The sequence below is a fragment of the Dendrobates tinctorius genome, unplaced genomic scaffold, assembly GCF_039654945.1.
Source record: "Dendrobates tinctorius isolate UK_male_01 unplaced genomic scaffold, ASM3965494v1 ptg000192l, whole genome shotgun sequence".
Classification (NCBI taxonomy): Eukaryota; Metazoa; Chordata; class Amphibia; order Anura; family Dendrobatidae; genus Dendrobates; species Dendrobates tinctorius.
In genome coordinates, this window is record NW_027361859.1 from 2,622,897 (window position 1) to 2,645,556 (window position 22,660).

General features: G+C 46.1%; 1 protein-coding gene across 1 annotated transcript in view; it reads left to right on the forward strand.

The window, feature by feature from the left end:
• The first annotated feature begins 394 nt into the window (after positions 1-394).
• Positions 395-22,660, forward strand: part of LOC141055825 (uncharacterized) — a 210,816-nt gene continuing 188,550 nt past the window's right edge. The window contains exon 1 of the mRNA XM_073552543.1: positions 395-415. The gene's annotated coding sequence lies outside the window, so the exon portion shown is untranslated. The remainder of the gene's footprint in view (positions 416-22,660) is intronic.

Consider the following 22,660-nt stretch of genomic DNA (forward strand, 5'->3'; position numbering starts at 1 on the left):
ATGCTCCGCTCCGTACACCTCGTACACACACGGCTCCGCTCCGTACACCTCGTACACATGCGGCTCTGCTCTGTACACCTTGTACACACAGCTCTGCTCCATACACCTCGTACACACGCGGATCTGCTCCATACGCCTTGTACACACGCGGCTCCGCTCCTTACACCTCATACACACGCTCCGCTCCGTACACCTCGTGCACACGCGGCTCTGCTCCGTACACCCTGCAAACCCCTCCTGACCCCATACATAAACTTCCCCTCATCCAGCACCATGACAATCAGCACAGCAGAGTCCTGCATACACTGAGGCCCCCTGCTCATGTGACCCCTGACTCCTCCCCTCCTGTGACCTCATCCCAGGTCCTGTGCGCACAGAGCAGCCATATATGTGGAGTGCGGCTCTGCAGGTGGAGGTAGGTGCTGGGGATTCCCCATTACTGGGCGGGGGCAGTAACCTCTTCTGCACAGATACTGTATAAGTGTCTTTTGATGCTATTTTCTGAGAATCATAACTTTCGGTTTGCTTGTCATATGATAGATACATATGACCCAACTATGAAACACTGAAAGCACAGTTTAGGGCCCATATCTTGCCCACACACACTATATAAGGTTCCCCCAGTACCAACATTGCCCCCCACAATATGTCCCCCTCACCTCCTAATAAATAAATCCTCCCTTCCCCCACTCCTGGTGCAGATACAGATGATCACAGGACACAGCACCGACCTCCTGGATCAGTTTCCCAGGTCTGGAGATGTGGCCCCAGACCGGTGCTATAGATGTATGAGGGGCTGTTATCTGCGGGATGAGCTGTACTTGTAATAGAGACATTCTGGAGCAGATTTTAAGGGATTCAGAAAGAGAATTGAAGGGATCCAATGGCTGGATAACCTTAAGGACAAAAATGTCCAGGAAGGATGGGAAATCTTGAAAAATTAGATTCTCAAAGCACAATCATTAACAATTCCAAAAAGAGGGAAGAATACGAAGCATTTAAGGAAGTCAGGATGGATGAACACAGAAATTAAACACGTTTAAAAGAAAGAAATGTTTATCAAATGGAAAGAGGGAGGCATATCTAAAGAAGAATATAATGCTGTATGCAGAACCTGCAGGGCACGAATCAGATTACTAAAGCTGACATTGAAGATGCGTCATAAGCAATAAAAAAGAATTTTGGGAATATGTCAAAAGTAAAAGAAAAGTCAAAGATGCTATAGGATTTTTACAGGATGGAAATGATGAAATGGTAAGAAAGGATGTTGAGAAGGCCGAACTTTTAAATTCCTACTTTGCATCTGTTTTCTCTCAGAATGAAAATGTAACATCAACTGATCTTCACTGTCTTATTAAAGAAATATAATCCAGGATATCTATAAACAGAAAGATAGTGAGGAAACACTTAGCTAATCTAAATGAATTCAAGTCTCCAGGTCCAGATGAATTACACCCCAGAGTACTGAAGGAGATAGCAGAAGAAATTTTTGAACCACTCTCCATAAACTTTGAAAAGTCTTGGAGAACAGGAGAAGTCCCAGAAGACTGGAGAAGAGCAAATGTTGTTCCTATCTTCAAAAAGGGGAAGAAGGTGGACCCAGGCAACTATAGGCCGGTGAGTCTGACTTCTATACCAGGAAATATCTTTGAACAAATTATTAAACAACATGTAAGTAAGTACCTGGATAAGAATTAAGTGATTAAATCAAGTCAGCATGGGTTTGTAACTAATAAGGCTAGGTCCACATCGCGTTATGGCCCTGCGTTTAACACATCCTTTACACAGCGGCCCTAACGGATGCGATAACGCACGCATTGGCCACCATTCTTGTAACGCATCCTAACGCATGCCAAAATTGGCATGCGTTAGCGATGATGCGTTACTTCATGACGCACCCGAGAACACTGTCTGCAGCGTTCGAGGGTGCGTCGGGTCTAGTGCACAGCGAACGGACGCGTTCGCTGTGCATAGGCCTGTATGGCTAACGTATGGTAATGAAATGCTACCATGCGTTAGCGCTAGGGCACAAAAGATGTCAAAGCTTACATCAGCGTTAGCACATCCGTTTAACGGATCCCTTAAACAAATGCCCCTAATGTAATGTGAAGTTAGCCTCAGTCATGTCAGACTAATTTAATTTCCTTCTATGACAGAATCACTGACTGGGCCAATCAGGGAAATGCTGTAGATATAGTATATCTTATACGTATATATAGTATCTCATATAATCCTTATTAAAAAAAAATGAGTATGGATTGGACAAGGCAACTGTTAGGTGGATTCATAACTGGCTTAGTGATCGGACCCAAAGAGTGGTCGTAAATGGCTGCACATCCAGTTGGAAGAATATCTCAAGTGGGGTACCACAGGGCTCTGTCCTGGGCCCTGTATTGTTCAACATCTTTATCATTGATTTAGATGAAGGAATTGAAGGTAAACTGATTAAATTTGCTGATGACACAAAGTTAGGAGGGATAGCTAATACTAGAGAAGAGAGAGAGAGGATTCAAAAAGATATAAATAAACTGGAGCAGTGGGCAGCAACTAACAGAATGGTTTTTAACAGGTAAAAATGCAAAGTACTACATATGAGCAATAAAAATGAAAATAGCATATACAGAATGGGAGGAATAGGGCTAAGCAACAGCATATGTGAAAAATACTTGGGTTTACTAATAGATCACAGGCTGAATATGAGTCAACAGTGTGATGCAGCAGCAAAAAGGCAAATGCAATTCTAGGACGTATTAACAGAAGCATACAGTCTAGTTCACATGAAGTCATTATTGCCCTCTTCTCCTCTTTGGTCAGACCTCATCTGGAATATTGTGTCCAGTTTTGGGCACCACGTGTTAAAAATACATCAACAAACAGGAGCATGTTCAGAGAAGAGCGACCAGAATGGTGACCAGTCTGCAAACCATGTCCTATGAGGAACGGTTGCAGGATTTGGGAATGTTTAGCTTGCAAAAAAAGAAGACTGAGAGGAGACTTAATAGCTGTCTACAAATATCTCAAGGGCTGTCACATTGTAGAAGGATCATCTTTATTCTCATTTGCACAATGAAAGACTAGAAGCAATGGGATGAAACTGAATGGGAGGAGACACAGATTAGATATTAGAATTTTTTTTTTGACAGGGTAAGCAATGTTTGGAAAAGGCTGCCACAATAGGTGGTGAGTTCTCCTTCAATAGAAGTCTTCAAACAGATGCTGGACAGACATCTGTCTGGGATGATTTAGTGAATCCTGCTTTGAGTAGGGGGTTGGACCAGATGACCCAGGAGGTCCCTTCCAACTCTACCATTCTATGATTCTATGAAATGTAGAGCTATGAATTAAACCAGATTATCCAGAAGTATCTTTAGTGAATGTAGCTGGATTTTACCTTGTTTGTTTTCTCTTAATCATGTAATGACCTCGTTCTAGGACCCCATTGTTAGGCCCTGGCTGTCATGGTGATATATTGGGATGTGTCTAAGGGGAAGACAGGACTCCCCCTCTCTGTGTGCCCCAGATATACACACGTGGTCAAAATTGTTCGTACCCCTCATTTCATGACAGAAAAACCTACAATGGTCACAGAAATAACTTGAATATGACAAAAATAATAATAAAAATCTATGAAAATGAACAAATGAAAGTCAGACATTGTTTTTCAACCATGCTTCCACAGAATTTAAAAAAAAAAATAAACTCATGAAATAGGCCTGGACAGAAATGATTGTATCCCTGAAAATATTGTGACATGTTAGGGTCCCGTTTCACATAGTGACTCACCAGCGATCCTGACAACGATACGACCTGGTTAGGATCGCTGGTGCGTCGTTAGATGATCGCTAGTGAGCTGTCAAACAGGCAGATCTCTTCAGTGACGCAGCAACGATCCGGCGATCCGTATAAGGACCTCGGCGGTCGTTGGTACCTTGTCACACAGCAGTTTTTCTGATGATTCCTGCCTGCATCCCTGAGTTCTGTGTCACCAACGAGGTCGCTCGTCGGCGACAAACACAGCGATGCATGCTGGCCAGCGAGACACCGACGATGAAAAAATGGCCCAGGACATTCAAGCACGATCAGCGATATCCAGCGGGGGGGGCGGTTGCCGCTGCGTGTCACATGTAGCGAGATCGCTGGCGAGGTCACTGTTGCATCACAAAATCGGTGACGCTTCAGTGATCTCGCTAGCGATCTCGCTAAGTGAGACGGGCTTTAAAGCAAGGTGTGTCCACTAATTAGCATCACAGGTGTATACAATCTTGGAATCAGTGAGTGGGCCTGTATAGAAGACTACAGGTACTCACTGTGTTGTTAGGTGACATGGTGTGTATCACCCTCAACATGGACCAGAGGAAGCCAAGGAAAGAGTTGTCTCAGGAGTAGTGTTGAGCGATACCATCCGATATCGTGAAGTATTGGATCAGACCGATACCCAAAAAGTATCGGGTATCGCTGATACCGGAAACCCACGCAAGTCAATGGGGCAAAAATATCGGAATGAAAATAAACCCTTTCTTTACTTGCACATTCAGTTCGGGAGGGGGGAAGAGTGTGGGCAGTGCGTCGGCGGACACTGCGTGTCTGTGTGCGGGCGGGGTCTGTACGGGCCTCTCGGGGGTCTGTGCGGGCCTGCCGGGGGTCTGTGCGGGCCTGCCGGGGGGTCTGTGCGGGCCTGCCGGGGGTCTGTGCGGGCCTGCCTGGGGTCTGTGCGGGCTGCCGGGCGTCTGAACAGGGCTGCCGGGGGTCTTTGCGGGCTGCCAGGGGTCTGTGCGGGCCTGCTGGGGGGTCTTTACGGGCCTGCCGGGGGTCTTTACGGGCCTGCCGGGGGTCTGTGCGGGCTGCCGGGGGTCTGTGCGGGCTTGCCGAGGTCTGTGCGGGCTGCCGGGGGTCTGTGCGGGCCTGCCGGGGGTCTCTGCGGGCTGCCGGGGGTCTGTGCGGGCCTGCCGGGGGTTGTGTGTGTGCAGGCGGTGCCTGCGACAATGACAGTGATTGACACATTAGCCAATGATGGGACAATAATAGTAGTCCCATCATCCGGCTAATGTGTTGAATGTAAAAAAAAAAAAACATACATACCACATATAAACTACATTCATACAACATACATACTACATACATACTACATATATACTACATTCATACAACATACATACTACATATATACTACATTCATACAACATACATACATACTACATAATACATACATACTACATATATACTACATTCATACAACATACTACATATATACTACATTCATACAACATACATACTACATATATACTACATTCATACAACATACATAATACATACATACTACATATATACTACATTCATGCAAAATACATACTACATATATACAACATACATACTACATACATACTTCATATATACTACATTCATACATACTATATACATACTACATGTATACTACATTCATACAACATACATACTACATATATACTATATTCATACAACATACATGCATAGTGCATACTACATACATACTACAGACATACTACATACATACTACATACATACTACATACAATACATTCATACAATACATACATATAGACATACAGTACATATAACATAGAGAACATACTCACCATTACTTGTCACTTTGATCCCCGAAGCCAATGTCATCTGTAAAAAATATTAAAATAACAAACAAGCAATATACTCCCTGATCCGCAGAAATCAACGAGTGTCCCACGACGATTTCCCGTGGAGAACAGCAGCATCAGCTGATGCGACCGCTCTCTAGGGGCACCAGGAATACAATGACGGGAGGTAGGTATCCTCCCACACTGTATTCCTCCGCCACTGTAAAAAAATAGTACCTAGTCTCACTTTTGGCATTGCTGTGTGAGAAAGTTCCCACGCAGCTTTTGCCATAAAGTGAGACCAGTGAACTATAGTAACCTCTCAGTGATGCACTGCAGGAGATCGTCGTGGGACACTCGTGGATTTCTGCGGATCGGAGTATAATGGTTGTTTGTTTTTTCATATTTTTTACAGTGAGATGACACTGGCTTCGGGGATCAAAGTGACGGTGAGTATGTACTCTGTTATATGTACTGTATGTCTATATGTATGTATTGTATGAATGTATTGTATGTATGTTGCATGTTGTATGTATGTTGTATGTATGTAGTAAGTATGTATGTATGTTGTATGAATGTAGTATATATGTAGCATGCATGTAGTATGTATGTATGTTGTATGAATGTAGTATGTATGTAGTATGTATGTTGCGTGAATGTAGTATATACACTCACTGGCCACTTTATTAGGTACACCTGTCCAACTGTGTGTTAAGACTTAATTTCTAATCAGCCAATCACATGGCGGCAACTCAGTGCATTTAGGCATGTAGACATGGTCAAGACAATCTCCTGCAGTTCAAACCGAGCATCAGTATGGGGAAGAAAGGTGATTTGAGTGCCTTTGAACGTGGCATGATTGTTGGTGCCAGAAGGGCTGGTCTGAGAATTTCAGAAACTGCTGATCTACTGGGATTTTCACGCACAACCATCTCTAGGGTTTACAGAGAATGGTCCGAAAAAGAAAAAAAATCCAGTGAGCGGCAGTTCTGTGGCCGGAAATGCCATGTTGATGCCAGAGGTCAGAGGAGAATGGGCAGACTGGTTCGAGCTGATAGAAAGGCAACAGTGACTCAAATTGCCACCCGTTACAACCAAGGTAGGCAGAAGAGCATCTCTGAACGCACAGTGCGTCGAACTTTGAGGCAGATGGGCTACAGCAGCAGAAGACCACACTGGGTACCACTCCTCTCAGCTAAGAACAGGAAACTGAGGCTACAATTTGCACAAGCTCATCGAAATTGGACAGTAGAAGATTGGAAAAACGTTGCCTGGTCTGATGAGTCTCGATTTCTGCTGCGACATTCGGATGGTAGGGTCAGAATTTGGCGTAAACAACATGAAAGCATGGATCCATCCTGCCTTGTATCAACGGTTCAGGCTGGTGGTGGTGGTGTCATGGTGTGTGGAATTTTTTCTGGGCACTCTTTGGGCCCCTTGGTACCAATTGAGCATCGTTGCAACGCCACAGCCTACCTGAGTATTGTTGCTGACCATGTCCATCCCTTTATGACCACAATGTACCCAACATCTGATGGCTACTTTCAGCAGGATAATGCGCCATGTCATAAAGCTCGAATCATCTCAGATTGGTTTCTTGAACATGACAATGAGTTTACTGTACTCAAATGGCCTCCTCAGTCACCAGATCTCAATCCAATAGAGCATCTTTGGGATGTGGTGGAACGGGAGATTCGCATCAGGGATGTGCAGCCGACAAATCTGCACCAACTGTGTGATGCCATCATGTCAATATGGTCCAAAATCTCTGAGGAATGCTTCCAGCACCTTGTTGAATCTCTGCCACGAAGAATTGAGGCAGTTCTGAAGGCAAAAGGGGGTCCAACCCCTTACTAGCATGGTGTACCTAATAAAGTGGCCAGTGAGTGTATAGTATGTATGTATGTTGTATGAATGTAGTATATATGTAGTATGTATGTATGCTGTATGAATGTAGTATATATATGTAGCATGTATGTAGTATGTATGTTGTATGAATGTAGTATATATGTAGTATGTATGTATGTTGTATGAATGTATGTTTTTTGTTTATTTTGTTTTTTTATACATTCAACACATTAGCCGGATGATGGGACTACTACTGTCCCATCATTGGCTAATGTGTCAATCACTGTCATTGTAGCAGGCATCGCCCGATGGGACTTGTAGTCCCATTGGACGATGCCTGCACACACACACAACCCCCGGCAGGCCCGCACAAACCCCCGGCAGGCCCGCACAAACCCCTGGCAGGCCCGCACAGACCCCCGGCAGGCCCGCACAGACCCCCGGCAGGCCCGCACAGACCCCCGGCAGGCCCGCACAGACCCCCGGCAGCCCGCACAGACCCCCGGCAGGCCCGCACAGACCCCCGGCAGGCCCGCACAGACCCCCCGACAGGCCTGTACAGAACCCCGGCAGGCCCGCACAGACCCCCCCGGCAGGCCCGCACAGACCGCGCATCATGATGACATCATTTCAGCAGCCAATCACAGCCATGCCATTAGTTAACCTGGAAATCCTTTTGGATAAATTATTTAGGCTTACTTGTGCGCTGCTGAGACCAGGATAAAGTCACCACATGAGAAACTTTTTAACTCTTTATTCCCAACGCGTTTCGAAGTGGAAAATCACTTCTTCATCAGGGGATGACATAGAGTAGTTAACCTGGCTAACACAACTGGCTCATTGCATTATGGGAACTTCCGATTCCGGTATTCGATATTGTAAAAATATCGGTACTCGGTATTGGAATTCCGATACCGCGAATATCGGCCGATACCTGATATTTGCGTTATCGGAATGCTCAACACTACTCAGGAGATTAGAAAAAAATTATAGACAAACACCTTAAAGGGAACCTGTCACCTCGTTTTTCCGCTATAAGATGCTGCCACTGCCTTTCAGGGTTTATCTACAGCATTCTATAATGCTGTTGATAAGCCCTTTTCTGCCCTGAAAGAGAATAAAATCAAATTTTATTATACTCACGCTGGGGTGGTCTGGTCCGATGGGTGTTGCAGGTCCGGCGCCTCCCATCTTCATGTGATGTCATCCTGCTTGCTTCGTGTCATGCTCCTGCGCAGGCGTAATTCTCTTCCCTGTTGAGGGCAGAGCAAAAGTACTGCAGTGCGCAGGTGCCGGGAAAGGTCAGAGAAGCTCAGCGCCTGTGCACTGCAGTACTTTTCAAGAAAAGAACACTGTCCCTACTGTGAAACATGAAGGAGACTGTTATGTTCTGGGGCTGCTTTGCTGCATCTGGCACAGGGTATCTAGAATCAAGGGATTCTAGATAGAAATGTGCTGCCCAGTGTCAGAAAGCTTGGTCTCAGTTGCAGGTCATGGGTCTTACAACAGGATAATGAAGCAAAATACAAATCTAAAAACACCCAAGAATGGCTAAGAGGAAAAAATTGGCCAACCTGAAGTGGCCTTCTATGAGCTCTGACATAAATCCTATTGAGCATCTTTGGAAAGAGCTGAAACATGCCATCTGGAAAAGGCAACCTTCAAATGCGAGACAACTGGAGCAGTTTGCTCTTGAGGAGTGGGCCAAAGTACCTGTCGAGAGGTGCAGAAGTCTCATTGACAGGAATCGTTTGATTGCAGTGATTGCTTCAAAATGTTTTGCAACAAAATATTATGTTAAGGGTACCATCATTTCTCTCCAGGCCTATTTCATGAGTTTTATTTTTTTTTTTAAATTCAGTGGAAGCATGGTTGAAAAGCAATGTCTGACTTTCATTTGTTTATTTTCATAGATTTTTGATTTATTATTACTTTTGTCAGATTCTAGTTATTTCTGTCACTCTTGTGGGTTTTTCTGCCATTGAACGAGGGGTACCAACTATTTTGACCACGTTTGTAGTGGAGGAGGCTCTCTTCCTTTGTCTTTCTGCCTCAGATACAATAATGGATATTGTCTCTAGGTGACCTCAGATATATAGAAGATGTCTTCTCTCTGTCCTCATCAATAATGGAGAATGTTCTTTCTCTTTTGCTAAAACTGCGATATTATTTTTCAATTAAAAACTTTTTAAGTTTGTTTTCAGCAACCCTCATTATTGATATCATACAACATACAAGCCCCTGATTGCTCCGGTGAAGCCCAGTACTACTGTAGTGCGAGGTATTATCCCTGCCTGTCAGTGTGATACTAATGGCCCCATACACATGAGATAACTGTTGGCCCGACAATCATTAGGCTGATGTCTATTTCTCCCGTCTCCCCCACACACAACTGTTCTACTTGGCCGAGCTTTCCTGTGATCTCTATAAAATTGTTTAACAGTTGGCATAAAAGGTACGCCATGTATCTCACGCTTCTTGTATAGTGTTCTACAAGATTTTTTGGTGCTAATTGTATTTTGTAACACTTTAACACCTGCTTTTATTCTGGTGTTTTTGATGTAATATAGGGAAACATAAGGAGAATGTCCAAGAAAAATACATCATATCCAGAATATAAAAACATAAAACACTACATGTAGAATTTGGCATCAGCTATCTCCTGTCTTGGTTCTTACAAACAAGCTTTTCTAAAAGCCTCAGTCTTCTGTGTGTGAATCATACATGAGATCTAACATTATAGAAGACTACAGTGCGGGGAAGACGGGAAACATTCATATAGACGGCCCGTGGTTATGTAGTCAGTGATGGACTCTGGCCAGATATGTTTCTAGAGCCGTAGTAGAAGATGAATATGTCGTCCTCATCGTGAAGTAGTTATTCCTCATGTCACATGTAATGAATATCTCCTACAGTATTGCTAATGCCGATTCCAGTGTCGGTAAATGAGACGAGAATTAGCGTTATGGAAGATGAGTCTATGAGGAACGTATTCAGTTGCCGACTCCGAGGAAGAAACTGCTTGTTGTGTGTGGTCTAAAATGTACAGGATTTATTAGTATAAAACCTGCAAAACACAAAATGAGAAAAAACCCTGCTGTAAATAAATAAGTTAAAGCAAAAGTGCATCTAAATAATACAGAGTTTTTAGTAATACTGTTTTTGATCAAAAGTAGCATAAAAGCCATCCCACCACGACACGGTAACTCTGTTCGGGATAATCCTACACTGTCTAATATTAAAAACCTTGCTTTGTGTCAAAGTTGACCTCAATGTGTGAACAAGGGCAGACAAAAGGACTGGGTCCCAAACAGTAGACACCAGTCTGGGGAAGCCAGATGTAAAGAAGGATACTAAATACTGTAAAATAATAACTCCCCTCATATGTTTCCCTTATTATCTCCAATAATTTTTATTATTACATGGGATCCTTTATGATGTTACATAGGCTCATCTTCTCATTCAGGCCTCTACAATATTGCATCCTCTCAATGAAGATCTTTTATATGAGGGAAATTTCCTGATTTACCCAAAAAAAGAATAGGAAAGGACAGAGACAAGATGACAGAGAGGATATTACGCCTCACCCTAGAGATCCTCTTCCGGCTTACTGGAGAGGTGAGAGATTCTGATGACGTCACATTACATCATTCTTATCTATGGGAATAATATGGGATGGACAGAACTGGAGAGGTGAGGACTCTGGAAATGTCTGTAGTGAGATTTATTAATGTGTCTTTCCATAACCAGGATTACACAGTAGTGAAGAAGACCTCTAGTGAGCGCTGTCAGGACCCTGTGTCTGAGGAATGGGGAAGACCCCTGAGCCCAATCACAGGGCCTCCACCTCACCCCCTGATACATGAAGACATCAGTGACCAGAAGATCCTAAAACTCACCCACGAGATGATGGAGCTTCTGACTGGAGAGGTGACACTGGTGGGAATGCTGGGACATTATATAGTAACTATGAAGGGATCGGTGGATGACAGTATCATTGTATGTGTCAGGTTCCTATAAGGTGTCAGGATGTTGCTCTCTATTTTTCCTTGGATGAGTGGGATTATTTAGAAGGACACAAAGATCTGTACAAGGATGTCATGATGGAGGTTCCCCAGCCCCTCACATCACCAGGTAATAGACAGGACTAAATACACACAGCCTATAATTACCTGAATGTAAAGAATGAATTCAGTCCCTGTATGTGTTTCCTCCAGTTCTATCCAGTAAGAAGACAACACCAGGGAGATGTCTAAATCCTCTTCTTCCACAGGACTGTAAACAGGAAGATCCCAATGTTCCTCAGGATCATCAGGTAGATGAAGAGAAGGTGTCATGAGATCTCCCCTATGATGTGTAGACGGCTGTGAAGGTCTTGTGCTTAGTCTTGTTTTACTCTTCGACACGACAGCACCCACTTGAGAGAGGAGACCCGCCATAGGAACAGGAAACCTACAGAATAAAAGGGGCAGTCCTCCTCAGGTTTTCTTTTCCTATGGGAACCGGTGTGTGGGGAACCTATGGAAAGAAAGAAGAATACCTGGCCCAATGCATGCCAACTGTGCAGTGTCCGCGAGAACGGCAGGGGCTGCGGTGTCGGAAACCGCGTTGGGGGAGCCCTGTCTGACAGTCTCCCTCCTCGTCTGGTGGTGGATCAGTGAGGACCGGGTCCGGAGGTGGCCGCCCAATCTCACATGGGACGCGCGGCATGGTGGATCATGGAGGTGCGAGCGGTCGCGGGCCATTGTCTCCAGGGTACTTCCAGGTTGCTGCGATGCGTGCGCACAGGCACCAGCCGGCATTCTTTGAACCGGAAGTGCTGGGAGCACTTCCGGAGGTCCGGGGAGGCAGCTCATGGCTGGAGATATAAAAGCCAGCGGGGTCAGAACATCGGTGTGTGGATATGTCATCCCCAGGAGAACATGAGGTGCACCCACCAGTGGTGGAAACGCAGGCACACAGCATCAAGAGCAGCAGTGGGCACTCCAGGGACGAGGGCTCCACAGACAAGAGTCGGGCTGTGTCTCCGCCTCTGGAACCGGTACCTTTTTTGGCAAGCTTCACTGGGTGAGTGTGGAATTAACTTTACGTATTAAGCTGATTCCCCTTCTTTTTGTAAACCTCCCTTTCAGGCTAAGAAAACAAAGAAATCTAAGCATAAGGAATGTGCCTTGTGCAGGCAGCCCCATCCTGACTCCTACCCTAAAAGACTGTGCCAGGCTTCTGTTAGCGAGATGTTGCAGGGGGAGGCTGCGATTGCATCCACAAATATATGGATACTAGTAAGGGAAGAGCTCCAGGCTTTAGATCAGTCTAGCGGACCGAAGAAACATACTCCTAGAAGAAGGAACGTAGCTCCTATCTCTAGTTCTGAGTCTGATAGTGTCCAAATCAGGGCTTCAGATCTCTCGGATTTGTCATCATCATCAATTTCTTTTGATGAAGCGGGGCGTTCGTGTTTTCCTATTGACAGTATTGACAACTTAGTAAAGTCAGTCAGGAACACCATGGGGTGCACGGATGCGAAGGAAACACGATCCTCTCAGGACATAATGTTTGCGGGTCTCACACAGAAAGGGAGAAAATCCTTCCGGATTTTACCTGCAATAAAGGAATTAGATAAAAGGGAATGGGAGAAACAGGGCCAGCTAGAGTTCCTTCCTTCGCCCTCCAAGAGAAGGTATCCCTTCAGTGATGAGTTGTCAACAAGGTCCCTAAGGTGGATGCGGCGGTGGCGTACACATCTAAACAATTGGTCCTACTGGTAGAGAATGAGGGCGTCCTAGCTGACCCGCTAGACCGCAAGGTGGAGACTTTGCTTAAAAGGTCTTGGGAAGCAGGTACCGGAGCCTTTAAACCAGCCATATCCAGCACATGCACAGCAAGATCGATGCTTGTTTGGGTAGACCAGCTGGAGCAGCAGATCAAGGAAAAGGTGCCTGGGGAGAAGTTGTTATCTGCCATTCCATTAATCAGGGCAGCAGCAGTGTATCTAGCGGACACATCGGCAGATTCCCTGCGCCTAATGGCTAGGTCAGCTGGTTTGGTGAATGCTGCTTGATGCGCTCTGTGGCTGAAGAGCTGGAAGGGAGATATGCAGTTGAAAACAAAACTATATGCAATCTCGTGCCAGGGTAAGTTCCTGTTCGGGAAATTACTTGAAGAAATCCTTACTAAAGCGGAAGAGAGAAAAACGGGTTTTCCTAATCAGTCTCTTCCATCCTACAGGAGAGCGTTCAAAAAGCGTCCGTTTAATAAGAGAAAGCCGTTCAAGAGCCGAGACCGCTGGGACACAAAGGAGACCAAGCAAAGAGGTGCCTTGTTTAGGGGACCTTCTGCCAGGAAGGGTAATAGGTTCCAATAGTCTAAACCCCCCCCCCAGTAGGAGGCAGATTGAAGTTTTTTTCCCACAAATGGAAGGAGATAACGTCAAGCTCCTGGATCCTGAACTTGGTAACGTTTGGATTAAAGCTGGAATTCTGTCAAGTTCCTCAGGATTCATTTATGTTAACATCCCTTAAGTCACCTGCGCAGCAAGAAGTGCTTGAATTAGAAATTTTGAGTTTATTATCCAAAAAGGTCCTGATAGAGGTGCCTGAAGGTCAGGTGGTAGAGGATTTTATTCCCCTTTGTTCTTGATCTCTAAACCAGATGGTTCAATTAGAACTATTATTAATTTAAAAAAGTTAAATACGTTCCTTTGTAATCATACATTAAAATTGGAATCAATTAGATCAACTATTAAACTTTTGTTTCCCAGATGTGTGATGGCTGGATTGGACCTAAAGGATACGTATTATCATCGCCCCATACATGCCGAATACCAACAGTATCTCAGGGTGGCAGTTATTTTGGCAGGGCGAATCCGCCATTTCCAGTTCACAGCAATGCCGTTTGGTCTTTCCATGGCTCCTCGAGTATTCACAAAAGTGATGTTAGAGATGATGGCTTATGTACGTCAGCGGGATACGCTGATTGTTATGTATCTAGATGATTTCCTGTTGATAGGGAAGTCTGCCTACCAATGTAGAGATCGCCTTGCTGACACAATTTCGTCCTTACAGGCGTTGGGTTGGATTATCAACTTCGAAAAATCCAGGCTGGTCCCAGAAACCCTTCAGTCTTTCCTAGGTCTACACCTAGATTCAGTAAGAAGTGTCTTCTCCCAGAGTCAAAAAAAGTTGGTCATTCGGTCGAAAGTCAGAACAGCAATAGAGAATCCTCGGATGTCCTTAAGAGAGGCTATGTCCCTCCGGGGATCCCTTACCTCCTGCATTCCAGCGGTCCAATGGGCCCAGTATCACACCTGGTGTTTACAACAAAAGATCCTCTGAGAGGATGAACGGCTGCAGGGCCATCTGGGGGGTATAATAACCTTGTCGAGTGAAGTATTAAATTCACTGTCCTGGTGGTTGGAGGATGCTAATCTTTCCAGAGGAGTTCCATGGGTAGTAAAACCATCCAGAATAATCACCACTGATACCTCTAGTCCAGAGGGATGGGGCACCCACATGGGGTATAGCCTAGCTCAGGGACAGTGGGATATAGGGGAGAAGGAGGACTGTTCAAATTTGAAGGAATTGAAAGCGGTCAGTCATGCGTTGCATAACTTTCTCCCACAGCTTCGAGGGTGTCACATGAGGATCTTGTTGGACAATACCACGACAGTTGCATATTTAAATCGACAAGGCGGAACGTGATCAGAAAGGCTGATGTCTACCGCAGTAGAGATTTTTGAGTTAGTCGAGATCCATCTACTGTCTCTATCAGCCCTTCATATCAGAGGAAGTGAGACTATAAAGGCTGATTTTCTCAGTCGTCATATGTTATGTCAGGGAGAATGGGGTCTCAGTCGCCAGATATTCAAGAAAATAGTAGACTTATGGGGGCTTCTGCAAATAGACCTGTTTACTACCAGGGAGAACAGGCAGGTCCCGAGATTTGCCTCCCTGAATACAGCAGATCATCCAGAGATGGTGGACTCCCTTCAATCCCCTTGGCAGTTCAGCCTGGCATATGCTTTCCCACCAATGGTGTTGCTTCCACTGGTCATAAGGAAAATCAGAGAAGAGAAAGCGAGGGAGATCCTCATTGCACCCTTCTGGGCCAAGAGACCTTGGTTCTCTTGGCTCCGAGCCATGTCCGTATGCGACCCCTGGATCCTCCCGACTAGAGTTGAGCGACTTTAGTCGGATCGGGTTTCATGAAACAAAATTTGTTTCAGATGAAACTGGTCCGACTAGGGCAAAAAAAGTTGGCGTTTCGTCTGAAACCCGACCCCAATGCAAGTCAATGGGGAATAAAAGTCGGCATTGAGTGGATGAAATTCATTCTCTCAATGCCGACTTTTATTCCCCATTGACTTGCATTGGGGTCGGATTTCAGACGAAACGCCGACTTTTTTTACCCTAGTCAGACCAGTTTCATCTGAAACAAATTTTGTTTCATGAAACCCGATCCGACTAAAGTCGCTCAACTCTACTCCCGACAGTTCCGGACCTGCTCTCTCAGGGCCCATTCCTGCATCCTCAAGTGAAGGGTCTCCACTTGACGGCATGGAACTTAAGAGGCAGCTGTTAAAATTAAGAGGGTTCTCTGATGACCTAATTAACATGCTCCTGGAGAGTTGAAAAGAATCCACAACGAGGATATATAGGAAAGTGTGGAAAAAATTTCTAGACATCTATACGGGCACCTTCTCCAGAAAGGTTTCAATTACAGCTATTCGAGAATTTCTGCAGAAAGGTTGGGAGCTGAGTCTGTCAGTTAATACTCTAAAGGTCCAGGTGTCTGCCTTAGGAGCCCTGTATGGTTATAATGTGGGGGAGATAGATGAGTCTCACGATTTATTACAGCGTGTGAGCGTAGTAACCTGGTTCATGTTTCCCGGTTACCTTCCTGGGATCTGAATTTGGTCCTTGACGCCTTAACAGGTCCTCTGTTTGAAACATTAGAGTCTATTCCCTTGAAATACATATCACTGAAAACAGCTTTCTTGGTAGCATTAACTTCGGCTAGAAAGGTTGGTGACATCCAGGCTCTTTCCATAGATCCTTCCTTCCTGTTATTATTTCAGGATAGAATAGTACTAAAGCTGGTACCTTCCTAAAGTGGCAGCAAGATTTCATAGGACGCAGGAGATCTTTCTTCCCTCCTTTTTTGATAATCCTTCTAATCCTGAAGAAGAGAGGTTTCACACATTAGATGTGAGGAGGGTGGTCCTGAGTTACATAGATAGAACTTGTTCCTGGAGGCAGAGTAGGGCTCTATTTGTGTCCTTCCAGGGCCACAAGAAGGGGTGCGGAACCACGAAGGGTACCTTGTCCTGATGGATCAGAGATGCAATCTGTCTGGCCTACTCAGCGAAAGGTGAAAGTCCTCTGGATGGGATAAAGGCACATTCGGCAAGGGCTATAGCATCATCCTGGGCTGAGAGGGAGGACATTCTGATTGATCTCATATGTAAGGCTGCAACATGGTGTTCACCTTTTACAACCACTATAGGCTGGATCTCTCCTCCTCTTCTGACTTAGCTTTTGGGAGATCTGTCCTCAACACGGTAGTCCCTCCCAGGTGATAGTTCTTTGAAAGTCTCTCAAGTGGGTGCTGTCGTGGCGAAGAGTAAAAAGCCGGATTACTTACTGGTAATGCTCTTTTATAGAGTCCACGACAACACCCACTCACTTCCCTCCGTAAGTTAGTTATGAACAGATCACTTGGTGGTGGTTGTATAGTATATAAGTTTAGGTTTATATATTATTTGAATATAGTTAGAATTTTGTTAAAATTTGGTCTAATACCTTGGCGGTTCCTCTCGTACTCTGTAATCCAACTGAGGAGGAGAGGGGAATTTCGCCTTTTATTCTGTAGGTTTCCTGTTCCTATGGACGGGTCCTCTCTCTCTGGTGGGTGCTGTCGTGAACTCTATAAAAGAGCAATAACGGTAAGTAATCCAGCTTTTTATCCACCAGTATTATATGTTTTATACTTGTGTAATGAGAACGGTGGAAATGGCAGGATTAAAGCTGATCATAGATGTGACTTCTACATCTGTCAGTGACTTTTACAATATTTATTTCAGGGTGAAGATCTGACCCATATTAATACTACAGAGACATATGTGAGGGGTGATGAGAAGTGTAAAGAGGAGATTCCTACATGTGGCTACTCAGGTGGGTAGAAACCACTTAATGCAGATTCTTCTCAGTCATCATCTTTAATTGCTTTATCAGCGGTGTTGTCCATCCATGTCACAATCATGTGATCACCATTCTGCCGTTAGACCTCTATTCCTTCACTAAACAAATAGCACAAAAAGAGGATTTAGAGATCCTGTAAAAATTAAAAAAATACTAGCAAAAAGGCAGAGATGCTTACCTGTCCAGGCCTCCAAACAAATGCAGGATGCAGTGGACCCATTTAGTTAATATGGCGGCAACACAGGTGCAGAAATACCGATGAGGCAACCACTCAGAACCTACCAATCCCAAATGGAGGGGGTGGCAGCTTGGTATATTACTGCACAAAAAAGACTTGTATGTGGTGCTGTTCACACAATGGAATGTGTATGTGTTTTTTGCACTTTTTTTCAGGATGCAGTTGTACCCATTTGGTCTTGTAAACTGTGGTGTCCGTTCACATGGAATGCATTTGGATAGCGCTGGGCAGCCCGCCTGATCTAATAGAAGGACGTCTCTAATAGGTTGTTAACCTGGATGCTGTGCATTTCCATTGTGTGAATAGCGCCACATACAAGTCTTTTTTTGTGCAGTAATATACCAAGCAGCCACCCCCTCCATGGATTGGTAGGATGTGAGTGGTTGCCTCATCGGTATTTCTGCACCTGTGTTGCCGCCATCTTAACTACATGGGACCACTGCATCCTGATAGCTCTATTCCTTCACCCAAAACTTTCAAATTAATTTGGGCATTGCAATCCCTTTTCCATAGAGCTTGCAACCTTGAGAAGCTTCCTGAAGTTAAATGTTTACCCTTACCTGCTCAGATCTGTAAACTATTAAGCCAAATGACCGCATATGTAGAATGTGCTGACAAGTATGAAAATCACTTGAAGAAAATTATTATGGTGGGCCTCTAAAAGAAAGCGGAGGGTAATGATGCTGTTGCCTTCCCAGAACCCGGATATTTTATTGGATAAATCTACAGGTGCTTTTAACAAAGTTAAAATATCATCAAAAAATTAATTTATTTCAGTTCTTCAAAACAAAAATTGAAACTCATATATTAGAGTCATTACAGAGTGATCTATTTCAAGTGTTTATTTCTGTTAATGTTGATGATTATGGCTTACAGCCAATCAAAACCCAAAAGTCATTATCTCAGTAAATTAGAATACTTTATAACATTATAGCTTGAAAAATATTTATAGCCCATTCATGACCTAGCCTATTTTGACCTTAAAGGGAATCTGTCACCCATTTTTAGTGATATCATGTAAAGATATCACCCAATTGTGCGTCCCATAAGGATTCAATTAGGACTTTTAATTCCCCCCGACCCCGCATCTTTGATGCATAAATACCTTTTTTATCTTGGTAGAATTGTATGGAAATCGCCGTGGTCCGGTCTGATGGGGGGGCTTATTCGCCTTCTCCCCCCCCTCCTTGGCTTGCTGAATGTAATCTTCATCTGTGTATATCACAGATGCCGTAGTTTTCCGCGCTTGCGCATTGAAAAGGCCTCCGGCGCTCTAGCAGTATGCTTTGCCCAACTGTGGGCAAAGCATATAATCGGCACTGCGCATGCGCCAGTATTTTTCAGCGCGGTCTATGCCCCGGAAGTGTGTCCTGCATGTGAAGATACGTACCATATTGAGTTCCAGGGGTGCTGGGACGTGCTCCGTCCTCCTCTCCAAAAATCATGGCCTTTATCACCGCCTCCTGGAACTGAAGGAAGGTGTTGTTGGTCTGGCACTGGTATGCGTTATACTTGTTATATTTGTACGATGTGCCCAGCCAGTTTTTTATACCACATCTTCGCCTTCCGCATGGCACTATAGGGCTGGAGAACTTGATCAGAAAGATCAACTCCCCCCATGTGTTTGTTGTACCCCAATGCACAGTCCGGTTTGTGGACCTGTGCTGGGGTACCTCGAACGGTGGTGGCCGTGGTGCCGGGATCATGGATTGTTGTCAAGAAAAAGACATCTCTTTTGTCTTTGAACTTGACCACAAGCATGTTGCCGCTACCTTGGGCTCGGCGCTCACCCTTTCGGAGAGGCTGCTCAATTAGTGGCAAAGGGAAACACGGTACCACAAGCGACGGTAGCTCTGGCAGAGAGGGATTGAAATAGTGTGATGCTTGTATAAAAGTTATCAACGTACAGATGGTAACCTTTATCAAGCAGAGGGTGGACCAAATCCCACACTATTTTCCCACTCACCCCCAGAGCAGGTGGACATTCTGGGGGCTGGATCCTACTGTCCTTCCCTTGGTAAACTCTAAAGCTGAGAGTGTACCCTAAGGTACTCTCACACAGCTTATAGAGTTTTATCCCGTACCTCGCCTTTTTGCTCGGCAGGTACTGGAGGAACTGAAGCCTCCCTTTGAAGTGAATGAGGGATTCATCCACACAAATTTCCCTTTGGGGAATGTACACTTCAACAAACTTGTTGCTGAAGTGTTCGATGACCGGCCGAATTTTGAACAGTGTATCAAAATTCGGGTCATCGTGGGGAAGGCTATCGGTATTGTCCCTAAAGTGGAGAAACTTGTGAATCGCCTCAAAACGTTTCCGAATCATAACCATGCCAAATAATGGAGTTTGATATAAAATATCAGTACTCCAGTATTGGTGAATTTCTGGTTTCTTCACAATCCCCATGTGAAGGACCAGTCCCCAATATTTCATTATTTCTACAGAGTCAACGGGACTCCAAGCAGAAAATGATGAATTTGGGTTTTGGGCAAAAAATTGCTGGGTGTACAAGTTTGTTTGTTCCACCATGAGACTGACGATTAACTCTGAGAAATAGACTTTGAAAAAGTCTATTTCCCTGAAGTTGGCAGTCTCGAACTGGATTCCTGATTGGGGAAAGAAATCAGGAATCCGTGGAGCAAAATTTTCAGGGACGGGGGTCCAGGAGGGGGCACTAGTGCTAGGTTGGGCGTGACTAGCACTAGGTTGGGGGAAACTCACACTTGGCTGTGGGACTTCCTCCAAGGCCTCCGACTCTTTCTCCCTGGGCTCCGGATGATTTCTCGTCCTGCGACATCTTGGTGGTGGTAAGTCTGTGTCGCTGGAGGAGGAAGAGTGGGAGGAATAGAGAAAGGTGTGCTCCTTTCCCTCACTATCCGTTTCAGAGGCAATAATGTTATAGGCCTCCTCAACTGAGTAGACCCTTTGTGACTGGGATGAACGGTACATTGTGTGTGTTTTTTTGTGTGCGTGTGTAAAAAAAAGCTTTATTATAGTGTGCGTGTGTATGTGCGAGTGTTTGGTGAAACTTTTTACTGCAGGAGGAGGCTGTCAGGTGTGCAGGAGGCAGGAGGGGGCTGTCAGGTGCGTGGGGGCAGGAGGGGGCTGTCAGGCGCGCGGGGGGCAGGAGGGGGCTGTCAGGTGCACGGGTGGCAGGAGAGGGCTGTCAGATGCACGGGGGGCAGGTGGGGGCTGAGGAGATGCAGCAGCAGCAGCAGAGGGGTTATCAGGGGCGCAGGGGGTGATCACCGGGGGCAGAAGGGGGCTGTCAGGAGCAGGAGGGGCTGAGGAAATAGAAGTGGAGATGGAATTAGCGGCAGCAGCAGGGGGGGTGATCAGGGGGGCAGGGGGTGATCATGGGTGATCATTGGGGCTGGGGGATGATCACCAGGGGCAGAAAGGGGGCTGAGGAGGTGGAGCTGGAACCAGTGGCAGCAGTGGCAGGGGGGGTGATCAGGGGGGCAGGGAGTGATCAGGGGGGCAGGGGGTGATCACCGGGGGCAGAAGGAGGCTGTCAGGTGCAGGGGGTGCAGGAGGGGCTGAGGAGATGTAGGTGGAGATGGAACCAGGGACAGCAGCAGCAGCAGGGGGTGATCAGGGGGGCAGGGGGTGATCAGGGGGGCGGGGGTGATCACCAGGGGCAGAAGGGGGCTGTCAGGTGCAGGGGGAGGCAGTAGGGGGCTGAGGAGATGGAGGTGGATATGAAAACAGTGGCAGCAGCAGGGGTTGATCAGGGGGGTAGGGGGTGATCGGGGGGACAGGGGTGATCGGGGTGATCACTGGGGCTGAGGGGTGATCACGGGGGGCAGGAGGGGGCTGTCAGGCACAGGAGGCAGGAGGGAGCTGAGGAGGGGGGATGATCAGAGGTGCAGGGGGTATGATCAGGGGTGCAGGGGGATGATCAGGGGTGCAGGGGCACTAGGGGCAGAAGGGGGTTGTCAGGCGCGAGGGGGCTGAGGAGATGGAGGTGGATATAAAAACAGCAGCAGGGGTTGATCAGGGGGGCAGGGGTTGATCAGGGGGGGCAGGGGGTGATCATGGGGGGCATGAGGGAGCTGTCAGGCACAGGAGACAGGAGGGGGCTGAGGAGCTGGCAGCAGCAGGGGGATGATCAGGGGTGCTGGGGGATGATCAAGGGTGCTAGGGGATGATCAGGGGGCAGGGGAGAGTGAGCGGAGGTGGGGGTGCTGGAATCAGGAGGTGGGGGAGTACCATTTGTCAGTGGTGGCAGCGGTGATGACAGCGGCAGCGATCGCAGGTCAGGGCAGCTCGCTCCTCAGCTTCCACAGACGGGATGAAGCTGAAGAACGAGGCAGCCATCATTTTACTCTGCCCCTCCACATCTGATTGGAGGGCTAGCATCACATGGACGCTAGCTCCAATCAGATCTGGGGGGTGACAAAAAGGTCACCAGGCGTGATCGTAGCTCCGGGGGGCGAAGCCAACCCCTTGGGTCAAGTCTAGGTCCCCATGTAACTGCGGGTCGGGTGAACTTTCATTAAACCCGGTCACCTGACCCGTAGGAGGGCGATCTTCTCATGACGCCACATAGGCATCATGGGTCAGATTGGCACCGACTTTCATGATACCTACGTGGCGTCAAAGGTCGGGAAGGGGTTAAAATCCAAAATGTTGGCCTACTGAAATGTACAATATGTTCAGTAAATGCACTCAATACTTGGTTGGGGCTCCTTTGCATCAATTACTGCATCAATGCGGCATGGTGGCGGTCAGCCTGTGGTACTGCTGAGGTGTTGTGGAAGCCC